This window comes from Triturus cristatus, chromosome 8 (genome assembly GCF_964204655.1).
Source record: "Triturus cristatus chromosome 8, aTriCri1.1, whole genome shotgun sequence".
Taxonomy (NCBI): domain Eukaryota; kingdom Metazoa; phylum Chordata; class Amphibia; order Caudata; family Salamandridae; genus Triturus; species Triturus cristatus.
In genome coordinates, this window is record NC_140591.1 from 54759533 (window position 1) to 54781347 (window position 21815).

General features: G+C 37.6%; 5 non-coding genes across 5 annotated transcripts; all 5 read right to left on the minus strand.

Annotated features, from left to right (window-relative positions):
* Nucleotides 1–4020: 4020 nt before the first annotated feature.
* On the minus strand, nucleotides 4021–4093 carry TRNAF-GAA (transfer RNA phenylalanine (anticodon GAA)). The gene has a single exon. It is a non-coding gene; the product is annotated as a tRNA-Phe (tRNA).
* Nucleotides 4094–15684: 11591 nt separating this feature from the next.
* On the minus strand, nucleotides 15685–15757 carry TRNAF-GAA (transfer RNA phenylalanine (anticodon GAA)). The gene has a single exon. It is a non-coding gene; the product is annotated as a tRNA-Phe (tRNA).
* A 1095-nt stretch (nucleotides 15758–16852) lies between these two features.
* Nucleotides 16853–16925, minus strand: TRNAF-GAA (transfer RNA phenylalanine (anticodon GAA)). Its single transcript has one exon. It is a non-coding gene; the product is annotated as a tRNA-Phe (tRNA).
* Nucleotides 16926–19767: 2842 nt separating this feature from the next.
* TRNAF-GAA (transfer RNA phenylalanine (anticodon GAA)) lies at nucleotides 19768–19840 on the minus strand. The gene has a single exon. It is a non-coding gene; the product is annotated as a tRNA-Phe (tRNA).
* A 1676-nt stretch (nucleotides 19841–21516) lies between these two features.
* TRNAF-GAA (transfer RNA phenylalanine (anticodon GAA)) lies at nucleotides 21517–21589 on the minus strand. Its single transcript has one exon. It is a non-coding gene; the product is annotated as a tRNA-Phe (tRNA).
* Nucleotides 21590–21815: the final 226 nt, after the last annotated feature.

Here is a 21815-nt window from a genome sequence, read left to right on the forward strand (position 1 = left end):
GCTGGCCATTTTGGCTTTCTGTTGTATTTTTGATAATTGTTAAAGATAAATGCAGACCCTGGTCATTCTATCTGCATGTGCAGTTATGTGTTAAATTGTCCAATATTATTCAGCAGCTAAATTGGTCTGATGGGTGAATTTCCTTTTTAGGAGCCAAGTTAGTTAGAAGATGTTTGTAAACTATGAATGGACTTATACTCAGACACACAGACCTATATGGCGAGGGTAGGCAAACTAGGTCATCTGACTACTAACAGTTTTGTATAAGGGGAACTCGAGGCTGATGCAGGCAAAGCTTTACTTTCAATTAAAGGAAGAATTGGCAAATAAAGCAGGTAAAGTTGAATACAAGAGAGGTGGAAGCAAGTTTGACAGAAAGACAGAATGTAAAAAATATGTTGAAATGGTTGTCTTATCGATCAGCTTGATAAAAGGTTTTGATCATTATAAACAACGTCAATATGAGTTGACTCCAAATAGCATTTGTGGCATGCAAAGCAGAAGTTCAAAATGTGCCTAAACCCGGGATTGAACCAGGGACCTTTAGATCTTCAGTCTACTGCTCTCCCAACTGAGCTATTTCATCCAGCTGGCAATTTTGGCTTTCTGTTGTATTTTTTATAATTGTTAAAGATAAATGCAGAACCTGGTCACTCTATCTGCATGTGCAGTTATGTGTTAAATTGGCCAGTATTATTCAGTAGCTAAATTGGTCTGATGGGTGAATTTCCTTTTTAGGAGCCAAGTTAGTTAGATGATGTTTGTAAACTATGAATGGACTTATACTCAGAAACACAGACCTATATGGCGAGGGTCGGCAAGCTAGGTCATCTGACTACTAACAGTTTTGTATAAGGGGAACTGGAGGCTGATGCAGGCAAAGCTTTACTTTCAATTAAAGGAAGAATTGGGAAATAAAGGAGGCAAAGTTGAATACAAGAGAGGTGGAAGCAAGTTTGAAAGAAAGACAGAAAGTAAATAATATGTTGAATTAATTGTATTGTCGATTATCTTGATAAAAGGTTTTGATCATTATAAACAAAGTCAATATGAGTTGACTCAAAATAGTCTTTGTGGCATGCAAAGCAGAAGTTCAAAATGTGCCGAAACCCGGGATCAACCCAGGGACCTTTAGATCTTCAGTCTAACACTCTCCCAACTGAGCTATTTCGGCCTGCCAGCAGCTATAGTATTCAGCCTCTTTTTTTGAACAATCCCAGAACAGAGATGCAGAACCTGGATTTTCAATCTGAGGTTAGAGCTGTGTTTTAATGTGTCCTGCATTGTTCAGCAGCTAACTGGTGAAATGGGTGAGTAGCGTTTTTGGGATAAATGTTAGGTTGTTTTTCTTTTAAAACTCTGAGTGGACCAGCACTGTATTACACAGACGTATGTCGCCTGAGTAGGTAAGCTATGTCATCTCAATACTGACAACTTTGTTCAAGGAGAAGTGAAAGCTGATGCAGACAAGAGTTTACTTTGAAAAAAGTATAAAATGGGATAAATTCGTCATCAAAGTTGATGGCAAGAGAGGTGGAAGCAAGTTTAGAAGGAGGACAGAAAGACAACTTTTTGTTGAAGTTATCATGTTGTTGATCAGTTGATAAAATATTTTGAGAAATAAAGAAAAAAAAACTAGAGCTGATTTCAAGAAATATTTTGCAAGAATGTAGGATCCCCTCGCACTGTGCTGAAAGTCAGGATTGAATCAGGTACCTTAAGCTCTTCAGTCTAACGATCTCCCAACTGAGATATTTCAGCCAACAAGTCCCTGTGGCCTCCTGATGTATTATTAATAATTGTAGACGATACATACAGAACCAGGTCATTCTATTTTCGTTTATAGTTATGTGTTAAAGTGTCCAGTATCATTCAGCAGGTAACTTGGTCTGATGAGTGAATATCCTTTTTAGGGGACAAGGTAGGTAGAATTTTTTTTTCTAAACTCTGAATTGACTTATACTCTGAAACACAGACCTATATGGCCAGGGTGTACAAGCTATGTCATCTGACTACTGACAGTTTTGTATAAGGGGAATTGGAGGCTGATGCAGGCAAAGCTTTACTTTAAAATAAAGCAAGAAGTTGCAAATAAATGAGGCATAGTTGAATACAAGAGAGGTGGAAGCAAGTTTGAAAGGAAGACAGAAAGTAAATAATATGTTGAATTGATTGTGTTGTTGATCAGATTGATAAAAGGTTTTGATAAAGAAGAGCGTTGATTTAACTCCAAACAGCTTTTGTGACATGAAAAGCAGAAGTTGAAATTGTGCCGAAACACGGGATTGAACCAGGGACCTTTAGATCTTCAGTCTAACGCTCTCCCAACTGAGTTATTTCGGCCTGCTGGTAGTTTGGGTCTTCATCCTTTCTTTTAAACTTCCCAAGAAAATAGATGCTCAACCTCATGCTAGAGCTATGTTTTAAGATGTCCTGTATCATTCATCAGTTAACGGGTGCAATAGGTAAATAGCATTTTTCGGATCCAGGTTAGGTAGCTTTTGTTTTTTACTCTGAATGGACTAGCACCATATTACACAGAGGTATTTGGCCTGAGTAGGTAAGCTATGTCATCTGAATACTGAAATCTGTGTTCAAGGAGAAGTGGAAGCTGATGCAGACAAGAGTTTACTTTACAAAAAAGCATGAAATAGGAAACATTTGTAGTCGAAGCTGAATGCAAGAGAGGTGGAAGCAAATTTAGAAGGAGGACAGAAAGACAATTCTATGTTGAATTGATCATGTTGTCGATCAGTTGATCAAATATTTTGATAAATAAAGAAAGAAAAACTTGAGCTGATACCAAGAAATATTTTGTGAGAAGCAAGAAACCTCTCAGACTTTTCCGAAACCCAGCATTGAACAAGGGACTTTTAGATTTTCAATCTAACACTCTCCCAACTGAGCTATTTCATCCAGCTGGCCATTTTGGCTTTCTGTTGTATTTTTGATAATTGTTAAAGATAAATGCAGACCCTGGTCATTCTATCTGCATGTGCAGTTATGTGTTAAATTGTCCAATATTATTCAGCAGCTAAATTGGTCTGATGGGTGAATTTCCTTTTTAGGAGCCAAGTTAGTTAGAAGATGTTTGTAAACTATGAATGGACTTATACTCAGACACACAGACCTATATGGCGAGGGTAGGCAAACTAGGTTATCTGACTACTAACAGTTGTGTATAAGGGGGAACTCGAGGCTGATGCAGGCAAAGCTTTACTTTCAATTAAAGGAAGAATTGGCAAATAAAGCAGGTAAAGTTGAATACAAGAGAGGTGGAAGCAAGTTTGACAGAAAGACAGAATGTAAAAAATATGTTGAAATGGTTGTCTTATCGATCAGCTTGATAAAAGGTTTTGATCATTATAAACAACGTCAATATGAGTTGACTCCAAATAGCATTTGTGGCATGCAAAGCAGAAGTTCAAAATGTGCCTAAACCCGGGATTGAACCAGGGACCTTTAGATCTTCAGTCTACTGCTCTCCCAACTGAGCTATTTCATCCAGCTGGCAATTTTGGCTTTCTGTTGTATTTTTTATAATTGTTAAAGAAAAATGCAGAACCTGGTCACTCTATCTGCATGTGCAGTTATGTGTTAAATTGTCCAGTATTATTCAGTAGCTAAATTGGTCTGATGGGTGAATTTCCTTTTTAGGAGCCAAGTTAGTTAGATGATGTTTGTAAACTATGAATGGACTTATACTCAGAAACACAGACCTATATGGCGAGGGTCGGCAAGCTAGGTCATCTGACTACTAACAGTTTTGTATAAGGGGAACTGGAGGCTGATGCAGGCAAAGCTTTACTTTCAATTAAAGGAAGAATTGGGAAATAAGGGAGGCAAAGTTGAATACAAGAGAGGTGGAAGCAAGTTTGAAAGAAAGACAGAAAGTAAATAATATGTTGAATTAATTGTATTGTCGATTATCTTGATAAAAGGTTTTGATCATTATAAACAAAGTCAATATGAGTTGACTCAAAATAGTCTTTGTGGCATGCAAAGCAGAAGTTCAAAATGTGCCGAAACCCGGGATCGAACCAGGGACCTTTAGATCTTCAGTCTAACGCTCTCCCAACTGAGCTATTTCGGCCTGCCAGCAGCTATAGTATTCAGCCTCTTTTTTTGAACAATCCCAGAACAGAGATGCAGAACCTGGATTTTCAATCTGAGGTTAGAGCTGTGTTTTAATGTGTCCTGCATTGTTCAGCAGCTAACTGGTGAAAGGGTGAGTAGCGTTTTTGGGATAAATGTTAGGTCGTTTTTCTTTTAAAACTCTAAGTGGACCAGCACTGTATTACACAGACGTATGTCGCCTGAGTAGGTAAGCTATGTCATCTCAATACTGACAACTTTGTTCAAGGAGAAGTGAAAGCTGATGCAGACAAGAGTTTACTTTGAAAAAAGTATAAAATGGGATACATTTGTCATCAAAGTTGATGGCAAGAGAGGTGGAAGCAAGTTTAGAAGGAGGACAGAAAGACAACTTTTTGTTGAAGTTATCATGTTGTTGATCAGTTGATAAAATATTTTGAGAAATAAAGAAAAAAACTAGAGCTGATTTCAAGAAATATTTTGCAAGAATGTAGGATCCCCTCGCACTGTGCTGAAAGTCAGGATTGAATCAGGTACCTTAAGCTCTTCAGTCTAACGATCTCCCAACTGAGATATTTCAGCCAACAAGTCCCTGTGGCCTCCTGATGTATTATTAATAATTGTAGACGATACATACAGAACCTGGTCATTCTATTTTCGTTTATAGTTATGTGTTAAAGTGTCCAGTATCATTCAGCAGGTAACTTGGTCTGATGAGTGAATATCCTTTTTAGGGGACAATGTAGGTAGAATTTTTTTTTCTAAACTCTGAATTGACTTATACTCTGAAACACAGACCTATATGGCCAGGGTGTACAAGCTATGTCATCTGACTACTGACAGTTTTGTATAAGGGGAATTGGAGGCTGATGCAGGCAAAGCTTTACTTTAAAATAAAGCAAGAAGTTGCAAATAAATGAGGCATAGTTGAATACAAGAGAGGTGGAAGCAAGTTTGAAAGGAAGACAGAAAGTAAATAATATGTTGAATTGATTGTGTTGTTGATCAGATTGATAAAAGGTTTTGATAAAGAAGAGCGTTGATTTAACTCCAAACAGCTTTTGTGACATGAAAAGCAGAAGTTGAAATTGTGCCGAATCCCGGGATTGAACCAGGGACCTTTAGATCTTCAGTCTAACGCTCTCCCAACTGAGCTATTTCGGCCTGCTGGTAGTTTGGGTCTTCATCCTTTCTTTTAAACTTCCCAAGAAAATAGATGCTCAACCTCATGCTAGAGCTATGTTTTAAGATGTCCTGTATCATTCATCAGTTAACGGGTGCAATAGGTAAATAGCATTTTTCGGATCCAGGTTAGGTAGCTTTTTTTTTTACTCTGAATGGACTAGCACCATATTACACAGAGGTATTTGGCATGAGTAGGTAAGCTATGTCATCTGAATACTGAAATCTGTGTTCAAGGAGAAGTGGAAGCTGATGCAGACAAGAGTTTACTTTACAAAAAAGCATGAAATAGGAAACATTTGTAGTCGAAGCTGAATGCAAGAGAGGTGGAAGCAAATTTAGAAGGAGGACAGAAAGACAATTCTATGTTGAATTGATCATGTTGTCGATCAGTTGATCAAATATTTTGATAAATAAAGAAAGAAAAACTTGAGCTGATACCAAGAAATATTTTGTGAGAAGCAAGAAACCTCTCAGACTTTTCCGAAACCCAGCATTGAACAAGGGACTTTTAGATTTTCAATCTAACACTCTTTTTGCATCTGAGCTATTTCATCCAGCTGGCCATTTTGGCTTTCTGTTGTATTTTTGATAATTGTTAAAGATAAATGCAGACCCTGGTCATTCTATCTGCATGTGCAGTTATGTGTTAAATTGTCCAATATTATTCAGCAGCTAAATTGGTCTGATGGGTGAATTTCCTTTTTAGGAGCCAAGTTAGTTAGAAGATGTTTGTAAACTATGAATGGACTTATACTCAGACACACAGACCTATATGGCGAGGGTAGGCAAACTAGGTCATCTGACTACTAACAGTTTTGTATAAGGGGAACTCGAGGCTGATGCAGGCAAAGCTTTACTTTCAATTAAAGGAAGAATTGGCAAATAAAGCAGGTAAAGTTGAATACAAGAGAGGTGGAAGCAAGTTTGACAGAAAGACAGAATGTAAAAAATATGTTGAAATGGTTGTCTTATCGATCAGCTTGATAAAAGGTTTTGATCATTATAAACAACGTCAATATGAGTTGACTCCAAATAGCATTTGTGGCATGCAAAGCAGAAGTTCAAAATGTGCCTAAACCCGGGATTGAACCAGGGACCTTTAGATCTTCAGTCTACTGCTCTCCCAACTGAGCTATTTCATCCAGCTGGCAATTTTGGCTTTCTGTTGTATTTTTTATAATTGTTAAAGATAAATGCAGAACCTGGTCACTCTATCTGCATGTGCAGTTATGTGTTAAATTGGCCAGTATTATTCAGTAGCTAAATTGGTCTGATGGGTGAATTTCCTTTTTAGGAGCCAAGTTAGTTAGATGATGTTTGTAAACTATGAATGGACTTATACTCAGAAACACAGACCTATATGGCGAGGGTCGGCAAGCTAGGTCATCTGACTACTAACAGTTTTGTATAAGGGGAACTGGAGGCTGATGCAGGCAAAGCTTTACTTTCAATTAAAGGAAGAATTGGGAAATAAAGGAGGCAAAGTTGAATACAAGAGAGGTGGAAGCAAGTTTGAAAGAAAGACAGAAAGTAAATAATATGTTGAATTAATTGTATTGTCGATTATCTTGATAAAAGGTTTTGATCATTATAAACAAAGTCAATATGAGTTGACTCAAAATAGTCTTTGTGGCATGCAAAGCAGAAGTTCAAAATGTGCCGAAACCCGGGATCGACCCAGGGACCTTTAGATCTTCAGTCTAACACTCTCCCAACTGAGCTATTTCGGCCTGCCAGCAGCTATAGTATTCAGCCTCTTTTTTTGAACAATCCCAGAACAGAGATGCAGAACCTGGATTTTCAATCTGAGGTTAGAGCTGTGTTTTAATGTGTCCTGCATTGTTCAGCAGCTAACTGGTGAAATGGGTGAGTAGCGTTTTTGGGATAAATGTTAGGTTGTTTTTCTTTTAAAACTCTGAGTGGACCAGCACTGTATTACACAGACGTATGTCGCCTGAGTAGGTAAGCTATGTCATCTCAATACTGACAACTTTGTTCAAGGAGAAGTGAAAGCTGATGCAGACAAGAGTTTACTTTGAAAAAAGTATAAAATGGGATAAATTCGTCATCAAAGTTGATGGCAAGAGAGGTGGAAGCAAGTTTAGAAGGAGGACAGAAAGACAACTTTTTGTTGAAGTTATCATGTTGTTGATCAGTTGATAAAATATTTTGAGAAATAAAGAAAAAAAAACTAGAGCTGATTTCAAGAAATATTTTGCAAGAATGTAGGATCCCCTCGCACTGTGCTGAAAGTCAGGATTGAATCAGGTACCTTAAGCTCTTCAGTCTAACGATCTCCCAACTGAGATATTTCAGCCAACAAGTCCCTGTGGCCTCCTGATGTATTATTAATAATTGTAGACGATACATACAGAACCAGGTCATTCTATTTTCGTTTATAGTTATGTGTTAAAGTGTCCAGTATCATTCAGCAGGTAACTTGGTCTGATGAGTGAATATCCTTTTTAGGGGACAAGGTAGGTAGAATTTTTTTTTCTAAACTCTGAATTGACTTATACTCTGAAACACAGACCTATATGGCCAGGGTGTACAAGCTATGTCATCTGACTACTGACAGTTTTGTATAAGGGGAATTGGAGGCTGATGCAGGCAAAGCTTTACTTTAAAATAAAGCAAGAAGTTGCAAATAAATGAGGCATAGTTGAATACAAGAGAGGTGGAAGCAAGTTTGAAAGGAAGACAGAAAGTAAATAATATGTTGAATTGATTGTGTTGTTGATCAGATTGATAAAAGGTTTTGATAAAGAAGAGCGTTGATTTAACTCCAAACAGCTTTTGTGACATGAAAAGCAGAAGTTGAAATTGTGCCGAAACACGGGATTGAACCAGGGACCTTTAGATCTTCAGTCTAACGCTCTCCCAACTGAGTTATTTCGGCCTGCTGGTAGTTTGGGTCTTCATCCTTTCTTTTAAACTTCCCAAGAAAATAGATGCTCAACCTCATGCTAGAGCTATGTTTTAAGATGTCCTGTATCATTCATCAGTTAACGGGTGCAATAGGTAAATAGCATTTTTCGGATCCAGGTTAGGTAGCTTTTGTTTTTTACTCTGAATGGACTAGCACCATATTACACAGAGGTATTTGGCCTGAGTAGGTAAGCTATGTCATCTGAATACTGAAATCTGTGTTCAAGGAGAAGTGGAAGCTGATGCAGACAAGAGTTTACTTTACAAAAAAGCATGAAATAGGAAACATTTGTAGTCGAAGCTGAATGCAAGAGAGGTGGAAGCAAATTTAGAAGGAGGACAGAAAGACAATTCTATGTTGAATTGATCATGTTGTCGATCAGTTGATCAAATATTTTGATAAATAAAGAAAGAAAAACTTGAGCTGATACCAAGAAATATTTTGTGAGAAGCAAGAAACCTCTCAGACTTTTCCGAAACCCAGCATTGAACAAGGGACTTTTAGATTTTCAATCTAACACTCTCCCAACTGAGCTATTTCATCCAGCTGGCCATTTTGGCTTTCTGTTGTATTTTTGATAATTGTTAAAGATAAATGCAGACCCTGGTCATTCTATCTGCATGTGCAGTTATGTGTTAAATTGTCCAATATTATTCAGCAGCTAAATTGGTCTGATGGGTGAATTTCCTTTTTAGGAGCCAAGTTAGTTAGAAGATGTTTGTAAACTATGAATGGACTTATACTCAGACACACAGACCTATATGGCGAGGGTAGGCAAACTAGGTTATCTGACTACTAACAGTTGTGTATAAGGGGGAACTCGAGGCTGATGCAGGCAAAGCTTTACTTTCAATTAAAGGAAGAATTGGCAAATAAAGCAGGTAAAGTTGAATACAAGAGAGGTGGAAGCAAGTTTGACAGAAAGACAGAATGTAAAAAATATGTTGAAATGGTTGTCTTATCGATCAGCTTGATAAAAGGTTTTGATCATTATAAACAACGTCAATATGAGTTGACTCCAAATAGCATTTGTGGCATGCAAAGCAGAAGTTCAAAATGTGCCTAAACCCGGGATTGAACCAGGGACCTTTAGATCTTCAGTCTACTGCTCTCCCAACTGAGCTATTTCATCCAGCTGGCAATTTTGGCTTTCTGTTGTATTTTTTATAATTGTTAAAGAAAAATGCAGAACCTGGTCACTCTATCTGCATGTGCAGTTATGTGTTAAATTGTCCAGTATTATTCAGTAGCTAAATTGGTCTGATGGGTGAATTTCCTTTTTAGGAGCCAAGTTAGTTAGATGATGTTTGTAAACTATGAATGGACTTATACTCAGAAACACAGACCTATATGGCGAGGGTCGGCAAGCTAGGTCATCTGACTACTAACAGTTTTGTATAAGGGGAACTGGAGGCTGATGCAGGCAAAGCTTTACTTTCAATTAAAGGAAGAATTGGGAAATAAGGGAGGCAAAGTTGAATACAAGAGAGGTGGAAGCAAGTTTGAAAGAAAGACAGAAAGTAAATAATATGTTGAATTAATTGTATTGTCGATTATCTTGATAAAAGGTTTTGATCATTATAAACAAAGTCAATATGAGTTGACTCAAAATAGTCTTTGTGGCATGCAAAGCAGAAGTTCAAAATGTGCTGAAACCCGGGATCGAACCAGGGACCTTTAGATCTTCAGTCTAACGCTCTCCCAACTGAGCTATTTCGGCCTGCCAGCAGCTATAGTATTCAGCCTCTTTTTTTGAACAATCCCAGAACAGAGATGCAGAACCTGGATTTTCAATCTGAGGTTAGAGCTGTGTTTTAATGTGTCCTGCATTGTTCAGCAGCTAACTGGTGAAAGGGTGAGTAGCGTTTTTGGGATAAATGTTAGGTCGTTTTTCTTTTAAAACTCTAAGTGGACCAGCACTGTATTACACAGACGTATGTCGCCTGAGTAGGTAAGCTATGTCATCTCAATACTGACAACTTTGTTCAAGGAGAAGTGAAAGCTGATGCAGACAAGAGTTTACTTTGAAAAAAGTATAAAATGGGATACATTTGTCATCAAAGTTGATGGCAAGAGAGGTGGAAGCAAGTTTAGAAGGAGGACAGAAAGACAACTTTTTGTTGAAGTTATCATGTTGTTGATCAGTTGATAAAATATTTTGAGAAATAAAGAAAAAAACTAGAGCTGATTTCAAGAAATATTTTGCAAGAATGTAGGATCCCCTCGCACTGTGCTGAAAGTCAGGATTGAATCAGGTACCTTAAGCTCTTCAGTCTAACGATCTCCCAACTGAGATATTTCAGCCAACAAGTCCCTGTGGCCTCCTGATGTATTATTAATAATTGTAGACGATACATACAGAACCTGGTCATTCTATTTTCGTTTATAGTTATGTGTTAAAGTGTCCAGTATCATTCAGCAGGTAACTTGGTCTGATGAGTGAATATCCTTTTTAGGGGACAATGTAGGTAGAATTTTTTTTTCTAAACTCTGAATTGACTTATACTCTGAAACACAGACCTATATGGCCAGGGTGTACAAGCTATGTCATCTGACTACTGACAGTTTTGTATAAGGGGAATTGGAGGCTGATGCAGGCAAAGCTTTACTTTAAAATAAAGCAAGAAGTTGCAAATAAATGAGGCATAGTTGAATACAAGAGAGGTGGAAGCAAGTTTGAAAGGAAGACAGAAAGTAAATAATATGTTGAATTGATTGTGTTGTTGATCAGATTGATAAAAGGTTTTGATAAAGAAGAGCGTTGATTTAACTCCAAACAGCTTTTGTGACATGAAAAGCAGAAGTTGAAATTGTGCCGAATCCCGGGATTGAACCAGGGACCTTTAGATCTTCAGTCTAACGCTCTCCCAACTGAGCTATTTCGGCCTGCTGGTAGTTTGGGTCTTCATCCTTTCTTTTAAACTTCCCAAGAAAATAGATGCTCAACCTCATGCTAGAGCTATGTTTTAAGATGTCCTGTATCATTCATCAGTTAACGGGTGCAATAGGTAAATAGCATTTTTCGGATCCAGGTTAGGTAGCTTTTTTTTTTACTCTGAATGGACTAGCACCATATTACACAGAGGTATTTGGCATGAGTAGGTAAGCTATGTCATCTGAATACTGAAATCTGTGTTCAAGGAGAAGTGGAAGCTGATGCAGACAAGAGTTTACTTTACAAAAAAGCATGAAATAGGAAACATTTGTAGTCGAAGCTGAATGCAAGAGAGGTGGAAGCAAATTTAGAAGGAGGACAGAAAGACAATTCTATGTTGAATTGATCATGTTGTCGATCAGTTGATCAAATATTTTGATAAATAAAGAAAGAAAAACTTGAGCTGATACCAAGAAATATTTTGTGAGAAGCAAGAAACCTCTCAGACTTTTCCGAAACCCAGCATTGAACAAGGGACTTTTAGATTTTCAATCTAACACTCTCCCAACTGAGCTATTTCATCCAGCTGGCCATTTTGGCTTTCTGTTCTATTTTTGATAATTGTTAAAGATAAATGCAGACCCTGGTCATTCTATCTGCATGTGCAGTTATGTGTTAAATTGTCCAATATTATTCAGCAGCTAAATTGGTCTGATGGGTGAATTTCCTTTTTAGGAGCCAAGTTAGTTAGAAGATGTTTGTAAACTATGAATGGACTTATACTCAGACACACAGACCTATATGGCGAGGGTAGGCAAACTAGGTTATCTGACTACTAACAGTTTTGTATAAGGGGAACTCGAGGCTGATGCAGGCAAAGCTTTACTTTCAATTAAAGGAAGAATTGGCAAATAAAGCAGGTAAAGTTGAATACAAGAGAGGTGGAAGCAAGTTTGACAGAAAGACAGAATGTAAAAAATATGTTGAAATGGTTGTCTTATCGATCAGCTTGATAAAAGGTTTTGATCATTATAAACAACGTCAATATGAGTTGACTCCAAATAGCATTTGTGGCATGCAAAGCAGAAGTTCAAAATGTGCCTAAACCCGGGATTGAACCAGGGACCTTTAGATCTTCAGTCTACTGCTCTCCCAACTGAGCTATTTCATCCAGCTGGCAATTTTGGCTTTCTGTTGTATTTTTTATAATTGTTAAAGAAAAATGCAGAACCTGGTCACTCTATCTGCATGTGCAGTTATGTGTTAAATTGTCCAGTATTATTCAGTAGCTAAATTGGTCTGATGGGTGAATTTCCTTTTTAGGAGCCAAGTTAGTTAGATGATGTTTGTAAACTATGAATGGACTTATACTCAGAAACACAGACCTATATGGCGAGGGTCGGCAAGCTAGGTCATCTGACTACTAACAGTTTTGTATAAGGGGAACTGGAGGCTGATGCAGGCAAAGCTTTACTTTCAATTAAAGGAAGAATTGGGAAATAAGGGAGGCAAAGTTGAATACAAGAGAGGTGGAAGCAAGTTTGAAAGAAAGACAGAAAGTAAATAATATGTTGAATTAATTGTATTGTCGATTATCTTGATAAAAGGTTTTGATCATTATAAACAAAGTCAATATGAGTTGACTCAAAATAGTCTTTGTGGCATGCAAAGCAGAAGTTCAAAATGTGCCGAAACACGGGATCGAACCAGGGACCTTTGGATCTTCAGTCTAACGCTCTCCCAACTGAGCTATTTCGGCCTGCCAGCAGCTATAGTATTCAGCCTCTTTTTTTGAACAATCCCAGAACAGAGATGCAGAACCTGGATTTTCAATCTGAGGTTAGAGCTGTGTTTTAATGTGTCCTGCATTGTTCAGCAGCTAACTGGTGAAATGGGTGAGTAGCGTTTTTGGGATAAATGTTAGGTCGTTTTTCTTTTAAAACTCTCAGTGGACCAGCACTGTATTACACAGACGTATGTCGCCTGAGTAGGTAAGCTATGTCATCTCAATACTGACAACTTTGTTCAAGGAGAAGTGAAAGCTGATGCAGACAAGAGTTTACTTTGAAAAAAGTATAAAATGGGATAAATTCGTCATCAAAGCTGATGGCAAGAGAGGTGGAAGCAAGTTTAGAAGGAGGACAGAAAGACAACTTTTTGTTGAAGTTATCATGTTGTTGATCAGTTGATAAAATATTTTGAGAAATAAAGAAAAAAACTAGAGCTGATTTCAAGAAATATTTTGCAAGAATGTAGGATCCCCTCGCACTGTGCTGAAAGTCAGGATTGAATCAGGTACCTTAAGCTCTTCAGTCTAACGATCTCCCAACTGAGATATTTCAGCCAACAAGTCCCTGTGGCCTCCTGATGTATTATTAATAATTGTAGACGATACATACAGAACCTGGTCATTCTATTTTCGTTTATAGTTATGTGTTAAAGTGTCCAGTATCATTCAGCAGGTAACTTGGTCTGATGAGTGAATATCCTTTTTAGGGGACAATGTAGGTAGAAATTTTTTTTCTAAACTCTGAATTGACTTATACTCTGAAACACAGACCTATATGGCCAGGGTGTACAAGCTATGTCATCTGACTACTGACAGTTTTGTATAAGGGGAATTGGAGGCTGATGCAGGCAAAGCTTTACTTTAAAATAAAGCAAGAAGTTTCAAATAAATGAGGCATAGTTGAATACAAGAGAGGTGGAAGCAAGTTTGAAAAGAAGACAGAAAGTAAATAATATGTTGAATTGATTGTGTTGTTGATCAGATTGATAAAAGGTTTTGATAAAGAAGAGCGTTGATTTAACTCCAAACAGCTTTTGTGACTGAAAAGCAGAAGTTGAAATTGTGCCGAAACCCGGGATTGAACCAGGGACCTTTAGATCTTCAGTCTAACACTCTCCCAACTGAGCTATTTCAGCCTGCTGGTAGTTTTGGTCTTCATCCTTTCTTTTAAACTTCCCAAGAAAATAGATGCTCAACCTCATGCTAGAGCTATGTTTTAAGATGTCCTGTATCATTCATCAGTTAACGGGTGCAATAGGTAAATAGCATTTTTCGGATCCAGGTTAGGTAGCTTTTTTTTTTACTCTGAATGGACTAGCACCATATTACACAGAGGTATTTGGCCTGAGTAGGTAAGCTATGTCATCTGAATACTGAAATCTGTGTTCAAGGAGAAGTGGAAGCTGATGCAGACAAGAGTTTACTTTACAAAAAAGCATGAAATAGGAAACATTTGTAGTCGAAGCTGAATGCAAGAGAGGTGGAAGCAAATTTAGAAGGAGGACAGAAAGACAATTCTATGTTGAATTGATCATGTTGTCGATCAGTTGATCAAATATTTTGATAAATAAAGAAAGAAAAACTTGAGCTGATACCAAGAAATATTTTGTGAGAAGCTAGAAACCTCTCAGACTTTTCCGAAACCCAGCATTGAACAAGGGACTTTTAGATTTTCAATCTAACACTCTCCCAACTGAGCTATTTCATCCAGCTGGCCATTTTGGCTTTCTGTTGTATTTTTGATAATTGTTAAAGATAAATGCAGACCCTGGTCATTCTATCTGCATGTGCAGTTATGTGTTAAATTGTCCAATGTTATTCAGCAGCTAAATTGGTCTGATGGGTGAATTTCCTTTTTAGGAGCCAAGTTAGTTAGAAGATGTTTGTAAACTATGAATGGACTTATACTCAGACACACAGACCTATGTGGCGAGGGTAGGCAAACTAGGTCATCTGACTACTAACAGTTTTGTATAAGGGGAACTCGAGGCTGATGCAGGCAAAGCTTTACTTTCAATTAAAGGAAGAATTGGCAAATAAAGCAGGTAAAGTTGAATACAAGAGAGGTGGAAGCAAGTTTGACAGAAAGACAGAATGTAAAAAATATGTTGAAATGGTTGTCTTATCGATCAGCTTGATAAAAGGTTTTGATCATTATAAGCAACGTCAATATGAGTTGACTCCAAATAGCATTTGTGGCATGCAAAGCAGAAGTTCAAAATGTGCCTAAACCCGGGATTGAACCAGGGACCTTTAGATCTTCAGTCTACTGCTCTCCCAACTGAGCTATTTCATCCAGCTGGCAATTTTTGCTCTCTGTTGTATTTTTTATAATTGTTAAAGATAAATGCAGAACCTGGTCACTCTATCTGCATGTGCAGTTATGTGTTAAATTGTCCAGTATTATTCAGTAGCTAAATTGGTCTGATGGGTGAATTTCCTTTTTAGGAGCCAAGTTAGTTAGATGATGTTTGTAAACTATGAATGGACTTATACTCAGAAACACAGACCTATATGGCGAGGGTCGGCAAGCTAGGTCATCTGACTACTAACAGTTTTGTATAAGGGGAACTGGAGGCTGATGCAGGCAAAGCTTTACTTTCAATTAAAGGAAGAATTGGGAAATAAAGGAGGCAAAGTTGAATACAAGAGAGGTGGAAGCAAGTTTGAAAGAAAGACAGAAAGTAAATAATATGTTGAATTAATTGTATTGTCGATTATCTTGATAAAAGGTTTTGATCATTATAAACAAAGTCAATATGAGTTGACTCAAAATAGTCTTTGTGGCATGCAAAGCAGAAGTTCAAAATGTGCCGAAACCCGGGATCGAACCAGGGACCTTTAGATCTTCAGTCTAACACTCTCCCAACTGAGCTATTTCGGCCTGCCAGCAGCTATAGTATTCAGCCTCTTTTTTTGAACAATCCCAGAACAGAGATGCAGAACCTGGATTTTCAATCTGAGGTTAGAGCTGTGTTTTAATGTGTCCTGCATTGTTCAGCAGCTAACTGGTGAAATGGGTGAGTAGCGTTTTTGGGATAAATGTTAGGTTGTTTTTCTTTTAAAACTCTGAGTGGACCAGCACTGTATTACACAGACGTATGTCGCCTGAGTAGGTAAGCTATGTCATCTCAATACTGACAACTTTGTTCAAGGAGAAGTGAAAGCTGATGCAGACAAGAGTTTACTTTGAAAAAAGTATAAAATGGGATAAATTCGTCATCAAAGTTGATGGCAAGAGAGGTGGAAGCAAGTTTAGAAGGAGGACAGAAAGACAACTTTTTGTTGAAGTTATCATGTTGTTGATCAGTTGATAAAATATTTTGAGAAATAAAGAAAAAAAAAATAGAGCTGATTTCAAGAAATATTTTGCAAGAATGTAGGATCCCCTCGCACTGTGCTGAAAGTCAGGATTGAATCAGGTACCTTAAGCTCTTCAGTCTAACGATCTCCCAACTGAGATATTTCAGCCAACAAGTCCCTGTGGCCTCCTGATGTATTATTAATAATTGTAGACGATACATACAGAACCTGGTCATTCTATTTTCGTTTATAGTTATGTGTTAAAGTGTCCAGTATCATTCAGCAGGTAACTTGGTCTGATGAGTGAATATCCTTTTTAGGGGACAAGGTAGGTAGAATTTTTTATCTAAACTCTGAATTGACTTATACTCTGAAACACAGACCTATATGGCCAGGGTGTACAAGCTATGTCATCTGACTACTGACAGTTTTGTATAAGGGGAATTGGAGGCTGATGCAGGCAAAGCTTTACTTTAAAATAAAGCAAGAAGTTGCAAATAAATGAGGCATAGTTGAATACAAGAGAGGTGGAAGCAAGTTTGAAAGGAAGACAGAAAGTAAATAATATGTTGAATTGATTGTGTTGTTGATCAGATTGATAAAAGGTTTTGATAAAGAAGAGCGTTGATTTAACTCCAAACAGCTTTTGTGACATGAAAAGCAGCAGTTGAAATTGTGCCGAAACCCGGGATTGAACCAGGGACCTTTAGATCTTCAGTCTAACGCTCTCCCAACTGAGCTATTTCGGCCTGCTGGTAGTTTGGGTCTTCATCCTTTCTTTTAAACTTCCCAAGAAAATAGATGCTCAACCTCATGCTAGAGCTATGTTTTAAGATGTCCTGTATCATTCATCAGTTAACGGGTGCAATAGGTAAATAGCATTTTTCGGATCCAGGTTAGGTAGCTTTTGTTTTTTACTCTGAATGGACTAGCACCATATTACACAGAGGTATTTGGCCTGAGTAGGTAAGCTATGTCATCTGAATACTGAAATCTGTGTTCAAGGAGAAGTGGAAGCTGATGCAGACAAGAGTTTACTTTACAAAAAAGCATGAAATAGGAAACATTTGTAGTCGAAGCTGAATGCAAGAGAGGTGGAAGCAAATTTAGAAGGAGGACAGAAAGACAATTCTATGTTGAATTGATCATGTTGTCGATCAGTTGATCAAATATTTTGATAAATAAAGAAAGAAAAACTTGAGCTGATACCAAGAAATATTTTGTGAGAAGCAAGAAACCTCTCAGACTTTTCCGAAACCCAGCATTGAACAAGGGACTTTTAGATTTTCAATCTAACACTCTCCCAACTGAGCTATTTCATCCAGCTGGCCATTTTGGCTTTCTGTTGTATTTTTGATAATTGTTAAAGATAAATGCAGACCCTGGTCATTCTATCTGCATGTGCAGTTATGTGTTAAATTGTCCAATATTATTCAGCAGCTAAATTGGTCTGATGGGTGAATTTCCTTTTTAGGAGCCAAGTTAGTTAGAAGATGTTTGTAAACTATGAATGGACTTATACTCAGACACACAGACCTATATGGCGAGGGAAGGCAAACTAGGTTATCTGACTACTAACAGTTTTGTATAAGGGGAACTCGAGGCTGATGCAGGCAAAGCTTTACTTTCAATTAAAGGAAGAATTGGCAAATAAAGCAGGTAAAGTTGAATACAAGAGAGGAGGAAGCAAGTTTGACAGAAAGACAGAATGTAAAAAATATGTTGAAATGGTTGTCTTATCGATCAGCTTGATAAAAGGTTTTGATCATTATAAACAACGTCAATATGAGTTGACTCCAAATAGCATTTGTGGCATGCAAAGCAGAAGTTCAAAATGTGCCTAAACCCGGGATTGAACCAGGGACCTTTAGATCTTCAGTCTACTGCTCTCCCAACTGAGCTATTTCATCCAGCTGGAAATTTTGGCTTTCTGTTGTATTTTTTATAATTGTTAAAGAAAAATGCAGAACCTGGTCACTCTATCTGCATGTGCAGTTATGTGTTAAATTGTCCAGTATTATTCAGTAGCTAAATTGGTCTGATGGGTGAATTTCCTTTTTAGGAGCCAAGTTAGTTAGATGATGTTTGTAAACTATGAATGGACTTATACTCAGAAACACAGACCTATATGGCGAGGGTCGGCAAGCTAGGTCATCTGACTACTAACAGTTTTGTATAAGGGGAACTGGAGGCTGATGCAGGCAAAGCTTTACTTTCAATTAAAGGAAGAATTGGGAAATAAGGGAGGCAAAGTTGAATACAAGAGAGGTGGAAGCAAGTTTGAAAGAAAGACAGAAAGTAAATAATATGTTGAATTAATTGTATTGTCGATTATCTTGATAAAAGGTTTTGATCATTATAAACAAAGTCAATATGAGTTGACTCAAAATAGTCTTTGTGGCATGCAAAGCAGAAGTTCAAAATGTGCCGAAACACGGGATCGAACCAGGGACCTTTGGATCTTCAGTCTAACGCTCTCCCAACTGAGCTATTTCGGCCTGCCAGCAGCTATAGTATTCAGCCTCTTTTTTTGAACAATCCCAGAACAGAGATGCAGAACCTGGATTTTCAATCTGAGGTTAGAGCTGTGTTTTAATGTGTCCTGCATTGTTCAGCAGCTAACTGGTGAAATGGGTGAGTAGCGTTTTTGGGATAAATGTTAGGTCGTTTTTCTTTTAAAACTCTCAGTGGACCAGCACTGTATTACACAGACGTATGTAGCCTGAGTAGGTAAGCTATGTCATCTCAATACTGACAACTTTGTTCAAGGAGAAGTGAAAGCTGATGCAGACAAGAGTTTACTTTGAAAAAAGTATAAAATGGGATAAATTCGTCATCAAAGCTGATGGCAAGAGAGGTGGAAGCAAGTTTAGAAGGAGGACAGAAAGACAACTTTTTGTTGAAGTTATCATGTTGTTGATCAGTTGATAAAATATTTTGAGAAATAAAGAAAAAAACTAGAGCTGATTTCAAGAAATATTTTGCAAGAATGTAGGATCCCCTCGCACTGTGCTGAAAGTCAGGATTGAATCAGGTACCTTAAGCTCTTCAGTCTAACGATCTCCCAACTGAGATATTTCAGCCAACAAGTCCCTGTGGCCTCCTGATGTATTATTAATAATTGTAGACGATACATACAGAACCTGGTCATTCTATTTTCGTTTATAGTTATGTGTTAAAGTGTCCAGTATCATTCAGCAGGTAACTTGGTCTGATGAGTGAATATCCTTTTTAGGGGACAATGTAGGTAGAATTTTTTTTTCTAAACTCTGAATTGACTTATACTCTGAAACACAGACCTATATGGCCAGGGTGTACAAGCTATGTCATCTGACTACTGACAGTTTTGTATAAGGGGAATTGGAGGCTGATGCAGGCAAAGCTTTACTTTAAAATAAAGCAAGAAGTTTCAAATAAATGAGGCATAGTTGAATACAAGAGAGGTGGAAGCAAGTTTGAAAAGAAGACAGAAAGTAAATAATATGTTGAATTGATTGTGTTGTTGATCAGATTGATAAAAGGTTTTGATAAAGAAGAGCGTTGATTTAACTCCAAACAGCTTTTGTGACTGAAAAGCAGAAGTTGAAATTGTGCCGAAACCCGGGATTGAACCAGGGACCTTTAGATCTTCAGTCTAACACTCTCCCAACTGAGCTATTTCGGCCTGCTGGTAGTTTGGGTCTTCATCCTTTCTTTTAAACTTCCCAAGAAAATAGATGCTCAACCTCATGCTAGAGCTATGTTTTAAGATGTCCTGTATCATTCATCAGTTAACGGGTGCAATAGGTAAATAGCATTTTTCGGATCCAGGTTAGGTAGCTTTTGTTTTTTACTCTGAATGGACTAGCACCATATTACACAGAGGTATTTGGCCTGAGTAGGTAAGCTATGTCATCTGAATACTGAAATCTGTGTTCAAGGAGAAGTGGAAGCTGATGCAGACAAGAGTTTACTTTACAAAAAAGCATGAAATAGGAAACATTTGTAGTCGAAGCTGAATGCAAGAGAGGTGGAAGCAAATTTAGAAGGAGGACAGAAAGACAATTCTATGTTGAATTGATCATGTTGTCGGTCAGTTGATCAAATATTTTGATAAATAAAGAAAGAAAAACTTGAGCTGATACCAAGAAATATTTTGTGAGAAGCAAGAAACCTCTCAGACTTTTCCGAAACCCAGCATTGAACAAGGGACTTTTAGATTTTCAATCTAACACTCTCCCAACTGAGCTATTTCATCCAGCTGGCCATTTTGGCTTTCTGTTGTATTTTTGATAATTGTTAAAGATAAATGCAGACCCTGGTCATTCTATCTGCATGTGCAGTTATGTGTTAAATTGTCCAATGTTATTCAGCAGCTAAATTGGTCTGATGGGTGAATTTCCTTTTTAGGAGCCAAGTTAGTTAGAAGATGTTTGTAAACTATGAATGGACTTATACTCAGACACACAGACCTATATGGCGAGGGTAGGCAAACTAGGTCATCTGACTACTAACAGTTTTGTATAAGGGGAACTCGAGGCTGATGCAGGCAAAGCTTTACTTTCAATTAAAGGAAGAATTGGCAAATAAAGCAGGTAAAGTTGAATACAAGAGAGGTGGAAGCAAGTTTGACAGAAAGACAGAATGTAAAAAATATGTTGAAATGGTTGTCTTATCGATCAGCTTGATAAAAGGTTTTGATCATTATAAACAACGTCAATATGAGTTGACTCCAAATAGCATTTGTGGCATGCAAAGCAGAAGTTCAAAATGTGCCTAAACCCGGGATTGAACCAGGGACCTTTAGATCTTCAGTCTACTGCTCTCCCAACTGAGCTATTTCATCCAGCTGGCAATTTTGGCTTTCTGTTGTATTTTTTATAATTGTTAAAGATAAATGCAGAACCTGGTCACTCTATCTGCATGTGGAGTTATGTGTTAAATTGTCCAGTATTATTCAGTAGCTAAATTGGTCTGATGGGTGAATTTCCTTTTTAGGAGCCAAGTTAGTTAGATGATGTTTGTAAACTATGAATGGACTTATACTCAGAAACACAGACCTATATGGCGAGGGTCGGCAAGCTAGGTCATCTGACTACTAACAGTTTTGTATAAGGGGAACTGGAGGCTGATGCAGGCAAAGCTTTACTTTCAATTAAAGGAAGAATTGGGAAATAAAGGAGGCAAAGTTGAATACAAGAGAGGTGGAAGCAAGTTTGAAAGAAAGACAGAAAGTAAATAATATGTTGAATTAATTGTATTGTCGATTATCTTGATAAAAGGTTTTGATCATTATAAACAAAGTCAATATGAGTTGACTCAAAATAGTCTTTGTGGCATGCAAAGCAGAAGTTCAAAATGTGCCGAAACCCGGGATCGAACCAGGGACCTTTAGATCTTCAGTCTAACACTCTCCCAACTGAGCTATTTCGGCCTGCCAGCAGCTATAGTATTCAGCCTCTTTTTTTGAACAATCCCAGAACAGAGATGCAGAACCTGGATTTTCAATCTGAGGTTAGAGCTGTGTTTTAATGTGTCCTGCATTGTTCAGCAGCTAACTGGTGAAATGGGTGAGTAGCGTTTTTGGGATAAATGTTAGGTTGTTTTTCTTTTAAAACTCTGAGTGGACCAGCACTGTATTACACAGACGTATGTCGCCT